Below are 10,571 nucleotides of genomic sequence, written 5' to 3' on the forward strand. Positions count from 1 at the left end.
GAGAGAGAGAGAGAGAGAGAGAGAGAGAGAGAGAGAGAGAGAGAGAAGGGGGAGGATTATTCAACTTCTAATCAAGGGGTGAAGAGGAAAGAAGATAAGAATTATAGATTTGGTGAGGAGAGGGGACTGAGAAAAGCATTTTTTACTACTTTCATATACATATAGTATTGGCTAATGAATTATTGACAAATTGAGGTCCTTTTAGACTTGTTTCTAAACTAGTTTAAAGACTCTAAAAAGTCTACTTTCTCAAGTCAGAAAATAATCTACCTTTAATCATCTTTGGTTGAATTTTCTTCCCAAATCTTTTTTTTTTCTTCCACTGACCCATACACAGGTAACCTTCAGCTTAGTGCCTGATAGGATGAATATGAATTCATATTAGAAGTCAAATTAGAAGGCAGTGTTGTTCTAACTCTAAATTTCAATGCAATTGGACTTTCTTTTATACCTTCCCACCATTTATACCACTTTCCCCATCCTGCCCCCATCCCCATCTCCTATGTACCCTCCTTCCCCCTAAGGCAGAGCTGAAACTATCAATTTTGGTGCTCTGGACAACAAGCTCTAATAAATCATGATGTTGGAATAACAAATAATTAAGAACATTTTGATTCAATTTAATTCAACAAACAATACATTAAATCTCTCCGCAGTATACAGAAATGAAAAGGAAATAGTTCCTGTCCTAGAGGTGGGTGGGAAAATATAATATGTAAATAAATACAAAATGATGGGGGAGGGGTAGGAAAAGAGCCCTATTCAGCTGGGGAGGTGACTTGCCACAGTGGTTCAGACTCACATTATTAAGTGGGGGGGGAGGGATTCTGGTAGCTTCCTATTTTGACTATTTAAGTATTGCTCAGTAGGTGTTAAACTCAGCTGTTTCTAGGGAGAAGCAGGGTGTATTATATTTTTGAACTTCCTAAATCTCAGGCAAAGCCCTTGAGAGAGGGGCCCTGGTCTCTTCTGCCCTAAGAGCTTCTTTTCTCTCTTTTCAGAAAACCTTGGTCTGAGCTGTGCAAAAGTTTTATCTAATAAGAGATTAAAGTGTATGTAACCCTTTTTCAGGTATTTGCTTTTTTAATAGGGGAGACTTTCCCTTAAGCTCAAGGGAGACAATCCCCTATTGGCCTTGCTAATTAAAGATCTTTCACTGTATTTACCTGTAAGGAGGGACCTGTTGAAGTGAAATTTATACCTCCAGACACCTGTTGGCCTGAAGCGCTGGACCTGGCTTGGCTGATGCTGTTACACGTAGTAATCCTAGCTCTGGTTTGTTCTCCTTACTATATTATAATATGAACAATGATTGCTGCAGAGTGAGATAGAATCCCACTATGTTGTTGGGCTATATGTTCTTTATAGCCAGAAAGCCAAAGGCCACATGGAACAAAGAATGAAATCTTCCTGAAGTCCAAGTGGCTGTTGGGAGGGGTTGGGGTGATCCAGAGTGCCTTCCTCATTGTCTCAAAGTTTTCCTCTTAGGAATAGCTGTCTTAGCATTTCAAGTTGGTTCAAGCAGGAGTGAGGTGATCTGAAGAAAATAGCTGCCCTCAGAGTCATTATTTAGGTCCTGGGCTGGACAGGCTGGATTCCTACAATAGGATGACTGGGTGGCATTTACAAAGTTTAGAGTTTATGCTCTTAAGGATTTGTTTTTTCAGTTCTCTCTGGGTGCCATTGTGGATTTCACTGTTGAAGAGGATATTGTGGCCAGCACTGTACAACTAAACCAGTCATCCATTCTGTAGTTTCATTCCTGCTGAGGCTTTAATGTGGGGTCACTTTGGAGGAGAAGGGGCTGCTGTGCTGAGGTGGTTGGAGGAAAGGGGACTGCCAAGAAGGTTGGGCAGGGAAAGAAAACAGATCTATGAGGAAGATAGTTCTGTGTTTTCCAAAAAGATGACAGGAGACAGGGTCTGTGAAAAATCCATTTGTATTTCTTCATCTTAGCTCAGTTGGGACAAAGCTCTTTGCTCTGTTGGATTCCTAAGGCCAAAGAATTCAGTGAATCATCATTCCTTGCAAAATGCTTTAAAAAATATTTAAGATTCTTGGAACCAGATACAGAGCCATCTCAGTGCTTTCTTTTGCTTTCTTAGATTTTCTTAGCTCTAGACTCAAGAGCTAGGGATTTCATTAGTATAGGGTACTTCCAGGTGAGGAAACTCTCTCTATTAAAGCAGGTCTGTTCTTTCTTTGCAACTTTGTAGTCTTACAGAATTGCCTGAAATACTGCAAGGTGAAGTGATTTTCCCAGGAATATGTTGGAGTCAGGTCTTGAACCCAGGTCTTGTTATCTCCAAGACCAGCTTTCTATCCACCATATCATATTGCCTCATATAACTACAGAGAGCCAAAACTAGCAATCTACGTACCTAGGGAAACACAAACTACAGTTGAAGGGGCATGTTGTTCAGTTTTTTCAGTCATGAAGGACCCAATTTGGAGTTTTCTTTTTTTTCTTTTATTTTGTACAGTGTGTCTTTTTTAAATTTATTTTTTTAAGCCAGCAAGGAAATAGAAGCCGAGAGGTCTTAATTGACTTCCCCAAGGTCACAGAAGCAGTGACCTTGGTGGGATTCAAACCCAGGTCTATCTGTCTCTGGGTCCATCGCTCTACTCCCTTTACCTCAATTTCTGCCGGTACTGTTTCCACATCACATCTGATCAAAGTAAGATGACAAATTCAGATACGTCCATAAGTACCTCTGCAGATGCTCTTCTATTAATTACGTTTCAGTTTCTGAGTACAGCCTCGCAAAAAGTTTTATTGATGCCTTTTGTTGTCTATTATACCACAATCATATCCCATTACACTCCAAACATATTCCTCCCCTTAAAACAAAGAAAAACAGTTAAGCAAAATTGATCCAACTAGCAGCTCTGTCTGACAGGGTACAAGTATTCTTCATCTACTGTCAACTACCTTTCTTTTTAAAAATTTTTTTATTAATTTATTTTGATTAATCAACAATCACTTCCATATGCTTTTGAGTTTAAAATTTTTCTCCCCCTCCCTCCTCCCTTCCTCCCCAAGATGGCGCTCAATCTAATATAGGCTATACATATACATTCCTATTAAACATATTTTCACGTTAGTGATGTTGTAAGTAAGAATTAGAACAAATAGGAGGAACCACCAGAAAGAGGAAACAAAACTCAACAGAAGAAAAAAAAAAGAGCAAATAGTATCCTTCAGTCTGCATTCAAACTCCATGGAGTTCTTTCTCTGGATGTGGATAGCATTTTCCATCATGAGGCCTTTGGAGATGTCTTAGATCCTTATATTGCTGGGAAGGGTTAAGTTTATCAATATAAGTAATTACACAACGTGGCTGTTATTGTGTACAAAGTTCTCTTGGTTTTGCTCATTTCACTCAGCATCAGTCCATATAAGTCTTTCCAGGTTTTTCTGAAGTCTGCCTGCTCAACATTTCTTATAGTACAATAGTATTCCATTACATTCATATACCACAACTTGTTCAGCCATTCCCCAATTGACGGGCATCCTCTCAATTTCCAATTCTTTGCCACCACAAAAAGAGCTGCTATAAACATTTTTGTACATGTGGGTCCTTTTCCCATTTATAAGATCTCTTTGGGATATATCCCCAGAAGTGCTATTGTTGGGTCAAAGCGTATGCACATTTTTATGCCCTTTGGACATAGTAATTGGGAGTTTTCTTGGCAAAGATATGGGAGTGGTTTGCCATTTCCTTCTCCAGCTAATTTGACAGATGAAGAAACTGAGGCAGACAGGATGAAGAAACTGTGGCTTGCCTAGAGTTGCGTAGCTGGTAAGTATCAGGCCAGATTTGAGCTCAGGAAGATGAGTCTTTTTGACTTCAAGCCCAGCACTCTATGCACTGTGGCACCACCTAGCTTCCCTAGGGGCATGATACAGGGCTAAATCAAGGATGTAGCCAAGCTACCCCTGAAGTATAAGGTTTAGTTAGTTACTCCTTAAGTGCAAAACAACTGTGCTGGTGGTTTCTAAAATATAGATCTTCTGATCCTTCAGTCCTCACATGGAAGTATTTTAAATGTCTATAACTCTTGTATGTTTTGTGTGTGTGAGGAATGAGCTGGACAAAGTCTTAAAATTTGGAACCCAAGTGTAGACATGGGGACCGTTCAAGTACAAGGTCCTGCCAACATGCAAGCATCCTGCCATGCTTCTCCCCTATGAGCCACTCATAGGAATGTGGAATGTGATTCTGCTCATAGGGTTCAAGTTGATTCCCAAACCTCCAGGAAGGCTGTACCAACCACAAAACCTCTTTCCTTCCCTACAGCTATGTCCACAACCTGGCTGTGAACTCTGGCACTCATGCTGCTCCTTTTCCCGCAAGCCCAGTCTTTTCCTGGGCAGTACTGCTACTACTTTGACAAAGAATGAAGTGGAGGCCCAGATGTAACATGCCAAGTTTAATAAGTCCTTGATGACTTGAGAAGTGAAATGACTTCATCATAATCATGAATCTGTTTAGACATGGAATTAGTCCTCTAGTCTCCTGACTCCCATATAAACCTCCTTCTACTACACTGACTTTAAGATGAGATTATATGATTTTAGACCTGGACCTTAGAGATCACCCAGTTTATCTTCATTTTACAGATGAGAAAATAGAGCCCAGGATGTACAATTAGTAAGTGGCAGAGAGCCAAGATTCAAATCCACATTTTGTGACTCCAGTGTTGTTTCTGCTGTGGTACAGCACTTTCTAACTACTTGACCAAAAGGGAAAACAGGGTTCATTCTTAAGATTGAGGGGGAGCTAGGTGGCACAGTGGCTAAAACATTGGGTTTAGAATCAAGAAGACTCATTTTCATGAGCTTAAATCTGGCTTCAGACACTTACTAGCTGTGTGACCCTGGGCAAATCACTTAACCTTATTTGCCTCATTTCTCGTTTGTAAAATGAGCTGGAGAAGTAAAAAGCAAACCACTCCAGTATCTCTGCAAAGAAAACCCCACATTGGGTCACAAAGAGTATGAACAACCATAGCAACTTGAGATTTAACTAAAAATACATACAAGCACGTAGAATACATACCAAGAACCACTTTACAATTAATCACAAATGATAAAAAAGCTGGCTATGGTAGTATATGCTAGTAACTCCTACTTGGCAGGCAAAAGCTGATTGATCACTTGAGCTTGGGCTTCTAAGTTGTAGTGGGACTAAATCAATTAGATGTCTGTCCTAAGTCCAGCACCAATATGTTATCTTGAGCCTCCTCTCCTCTCCTTCCACCCCCTCAATCTCCAAAGGGAGCTCCAGGATGCTTAAGGAGGGGTGAATTAGCCCAGGTTGGAAACAGACCATGTCAAAACTCCCATGTAGATCAGTAGTGGGATTGGGTCTGTGAATGACTGCTGTACTAGGCTAGAATCCTGAAACAGAGATCGGAAACCTTGTTTTAAAAAAAAAAAAGTCGAGGGCGGAGCCAAGATGGCAGAATGAAAGCAGAGACTTGCTTGAGCTGTCCCCCAAACCCCTCCAAATACCTATTAAAAAATGACTCTAAACAAATTCTAAAGCAGCAGAACCCACAAAAAGGCAGAGTGAAAAAAATTTCCAGCCTAACACAACCTGGAAGGTTGATCGGAAAGGTATATCGTGCCAGGCTGGGAGAGGAGAGCAGTTCAGTGTGGGCGCGCAGGCCACAGTGACTCTGGAGCAGGCCTCAAAGGACTGAATCGCGGGCAGCTGAGGCGGTTTCCACAATTCTCAACCCATGAACACCAAAGACGACTTGGAAGATCAGTGGGAAAAGTCTGTGACTATGGTGAAAGAGAGAAGCTAGGTCCGGGGCAGCAGCTGCCTCCTGAGCTTCTGGCCCACAGACTGAGGGGGAATCAAGTGGCTGATCAGAGCGGGATTGCAGGGATCTCTTTGCCAGTGCTGAGGCAGGAATCTCTTGCTTTGCCCATGCTTGGATCTGGGTCACAGTTCTGAGGGGTGGTCCTGGGGCGAGAAAGAGTGCTGGCGTGGTGGAGTTTGTTGTGGCAGTGGAGAGGAAACACCTCGCCCCTTATCATAGCACCTTGGAAGAACTGAAAATTTACAGGTCCCTAGAAGTATCTCTGAAAACAGCTGTACAAACCCCCGAAGCTTGGGACAATACATTCTCCACATTGGAAGCAGACTCTTACCTTAACCAAGAGTTTAAAACTCAAGTAATTGGCCAGGATCATGAATAAGCAGTGTGAAAAGTGTCAGACTATTTATCTTACTTTGGTGACAAAGAAGATCAAAATATACAACCAGAAGAAGACAACAAAGTCAAAGCTCCTACATCCAAAGCCTCCAAAAAAATATGAATCAGTCCCAGGCCTTGGAAGAGCTCAAAAGGGATTTTGAGAAGCAAATAAGAGAAGCAGAGGAAAAACTGGGAGGAGAAATGAGAGTGATGCAAGAAAATCATGAAAATCAAGTCAACAGCTTGCTAAAGGAGACCCAAAAAATACTGAAGAAAATAACACCTTAAAAAATAGCCTAACCCAAATGGCAAAAGAGGTCCAAAAAGCCAATGAGGAGAAGAATGCCCTAAAAAGCAAAACTGGCCAAAAAGTTAAAAGGAAGTCCAAAAGCTTACTGAAGAAAATACTTCCTTAAAAATTAGAATAGAGCAATTGGAAGCTAGTGACTTTATGAGAAATCAAGACCCTGTAAAACAAATCCAAAAGAATGAAAAATTAGAAAACGATGTGAAATATCTCATTGGAAAAACAACTGACCTGGAAAATCAATCCAGGAGAGAGAATTTAAAAATTATTGGACTATCTGAAACCCATGACCAAAAAAAGAGCCTAGACATCATCTTTCAAGAAATTATCCAGGAAAACTGCCCTGATATTTTAGAACCACAGGACAAAATAGAAATGGAAAGAATCCACTGATCTCTTCCTGAAAGAGATCGCCAAAGGAAAACTCCTAGGAATATTGTAGCCAAATTCCAGAGTTCCCAGGTCAAGGAGAAAATATTACAAGCAGCCAGAAAGAAACAATTCAAGCATTGTGGAAATGCAATCAGGATAACACAAGATTTAGCAGCTTCTACATTAAGGGACCACAGGGAATGGAATATAATATTCTGGAGGGCAAAGGAGATAGGATTACAACCAAGAGTCACCTACCCAGCAAAACTGAGTATAATCCTTCAGGGGGAAAAATGGTCATTCAGTGAAATAGAGGACTTTCAAGCATTCTTGATGAAAAGACCAGAGCTGAATAGAAAATTTGACTTTCTAATACAAGACTCAAGTGGAACATGAAGAGGTAAACAGGAAAGAGAAATCATAAGAGACTTATTAAGGTTGAACTGTTTACATTCCTGCATGGAAAGATGATATTTGTAACTTGTAAGACCTTTGTCAGTATTGGGGTAGTTGGAGGGAAAAAAATTATATGTATGTATGTATGTATGTATATATGTGTGTGTGTGTGTGTGTGTGTGTGTGTGTGTAGATAGATAGATAAAGGGCACAGGGTGAGTTGAAGATGGAGTCATATCTGGAGAATAAAATTTAAGGGGTGAGAGAGGATTATACTAGGAGAAGGAGAAAGGGAGAGGTAGAACGGGATAAATTATCTCACAAAAAAACCCAGAAAATAAAAGACTCTTACAGTGGAGGGGAAATGGGGGAAGGTGAGAGGGAATGAGTGAATCTTATTCTCATAGGATTTGACTTAAGGAGGGAATAACATACACACTCAATTAGGTATGGAAATCTGTCTTACCCTACAGGAAAACAGGGGGGAAAGGGAACAAGAGAGTAGGGGGATGATAGAGAGGAGGGCAGATTGGGAAAGGGGGTAATCAGAAGCAAAGACTTCTGAGGAGGGACAGGGTCAAAAGAAAGAATAGAATAAATGGGGGGGCAGGATAGAATTAAGGGAAATAGAGTTAGTTTTTCACAGCATGTATACTATGGAAGTGTTTTGCATAACTGCATATGTATAACCTGTATTGAGTTGCTTGCCTTTCAATGAGGGTGGGTGGGGAGGGAGGAAGGGAGAAAATTTGGAACCCTAAGTTTTAAAAACACAAGTTTAAAAAAAATATTTTCACATGCAAGTGGGAAATAAGAAATACAGGAAATGGGGCACAGAAATCTATCCTGCCCTACAGGAAAATAGAAGGGGAAGGGGAAAAGAGAAGAGGCAGAGAGATAGAAGGGAAGGCAGACTAGGGGAAGGGGTATTTAGAATGCATGCTATCTTGGGGTGGGGGGAGGGGTGAGATGGGGTGAAAATTTGGAACTCAAAATCTTGTGGAAGTAAATGTTGAAAACTAAAAATAAATAAATGTATTTAAAAAAGACACACTCTCACACAGAGACAGACAGACAGAGAGGTAGAAAGAGATAGAGACAGAAAGAGATAGACACAGAGAGAGACAGAGAGAGAATTAGTGAAAAATGAAAAAAAAATCATTGTAGGAAATGATGATTTAAGTAAATCATGCCTGATTGGTAAAACTGTATCTTAAAGACACTCTTTGGGGAAAGTGGCTCTGGTAGAAATCCTGCCTTGGAATGGAGAGGGGTAGAGATGGGGGGAATCAGAAGACCAAGGTCCTCATTTATCTGGTCACGACCTTCCTGCAACCCAACTCTCACCTATGATTCCAAGAAGCTGTGGCATGGACAGCTGCCACACCCCGGTAAAGCAGAGGGGCTAAACCAGACCAAGTTGAGAGTAACCAATAGGCCTCAAACTTGTTGGTGAGTTAGGGGGATGTCTACCCCAAGCATGTGAAGATTTGCCCTGGCAGAATGAGTGGATGAGAACAATTTGTTCTAATGGCCATGAAGGTGGCTGAAGCAGGCACTGTGGAGCACTTAGAGCTTGGTCAGATGTGAAGATGCCAAGGTCACTACATCCCAGGCCATCACCAGTCATCCTGACTTTTGTCTTGCCTCTGGATTTTGATGACTCTGGAAGAGAGAGTAAGGCTGACAATTTTGTGCAACTCTGCCTCACTTAAATCCAATTCATCATCACCCTGTGAGTGTCATTAATCCTCTTCGAAAACAAAGGATGAACAACAACCTTCCTGCACTGGCTGACTTCCTTTTGCAAACAAAGCTTTACCCAGATCAAAGTGGAGAGTAAGAAATGCCTGAGGAACTCTGAAGAAAAGGCCTTCAGTAGGCCACTTGATCATCCAGGCCTCGGAGAAAGACGTTATCTGCCCTTGGGGGAATCTGGATGAAGGGAAAACAGGATAAACTAGAGACACAGGAGAGCCAATCCCCTGTTGACACAAGGAATGATCAGACTCAGATTCTGGGAAGGTGACTCTGCAAAGATGGGGGCAAGGATGGAGGTTGTTCTTTATCCAAAATTCATTGAAAGCATGATTTTAAGCTGGGGAGGCAGAGAGAAGTCTGATGGGAAAGAGTCTCCTCTTTGTTTCGTTTTTAAATTTTTTTTCCCTTGACATAGATCTTCCCTTTCTTGGGAAAGAAAAAAGAACTGTCCTGTTAGAGACTTTCAAAATGACCAGATTACAACCCTTGCTCTGTTCAGATCTATAAAAGGTTTGGGATATGCAATAAAATCTTTGAAATATACTTCTACTACTGTTTTATTGTATGGCTTCTGGTGTATTTCTACACAGCACAATGAATGAATGGAGCACTGAGATACTGTCAAGACATCTTGCTCTCTTGATGCCTTCCTAAATTGATTTACAGGATCACAGACTTAGAACTGGAAGGAATCCTGAAGATAATTTAGTCCAATCCTCTCATTTTCCAGATAAGAATATAAAGGTGGGAGGAAGGAAAGTGCCATAACCAAGTTCAGTCCACTACTTAGAAAACAGATCTTGAAGGAAAATAGGAAACAAGGCAAAAAATTATAGCACATTCTCTGAAAAAGGCTGCATTTTTTTCAAATATATAGGGAACTGAGTCAAATTTACAAAAATACGAGTCATTTCCCAATTGATAAATTTATATGAATAGGCAACTTTCAGAAGAAGAACTCAAAGCTATCTATAGTCATATGATTTTTTTTATTTTTAGGCAATTGGGGTTAAGTGACTTGCCCAGGGTCACACAGCTAGTAAGTGTCAAGTGTTTGGTCTGAGGCCAGATATGAACTCAGGTCCTCCTGACTTCAGGGCTGGTGCTCTATCCACTGAACCACCTTGCTGCTCCCTTTTCTATAGTCATATGAAAAAGTGCTCTAAATAACTATTGATTAGAGAAATGAAAATTAACAATTCTAAGATACCACCTCACACATATTAAATGGGCTAATATGACAGAAAAGGAAAATGATAAATGTTGGAGGTAATACAGAAAAATAGAGACACTAATGCACTGTTGGTGGAGTTGTGAACTGGTCCAACCATTCTGGAGAACAATTTGGAACTATCCCCAAAAGGCAATATAACTGAGCCTACCCTTTGACCTAGAAATACCACTACTAGGTCTGTATCCCAAAGAGATAAAAGAAAAAGAGGAAGGTCCTATATGAACAAAAATATTTATAATATCTCCTTTTTGTGGTGTCCAAGTATTGGAAATTGAGGAGATGCTGATC

The sequence above is a fragment of the Vombatus ursinus genome, unplaced genomic scaffold, assembly GCF_900497805.2.
Source record: "Vombatus ursinus unplaced genomic scaffold, bare-nosed wombat genome assembly UNPS02014801.1, whole genome shotgun sequence".
Taxonomy (NCBI): Eukaryota; Metazoa; Chordata; class Mammalia; order Diprotodontia; family Vombatidae; genus Vombatus; species Vombatus ursinus.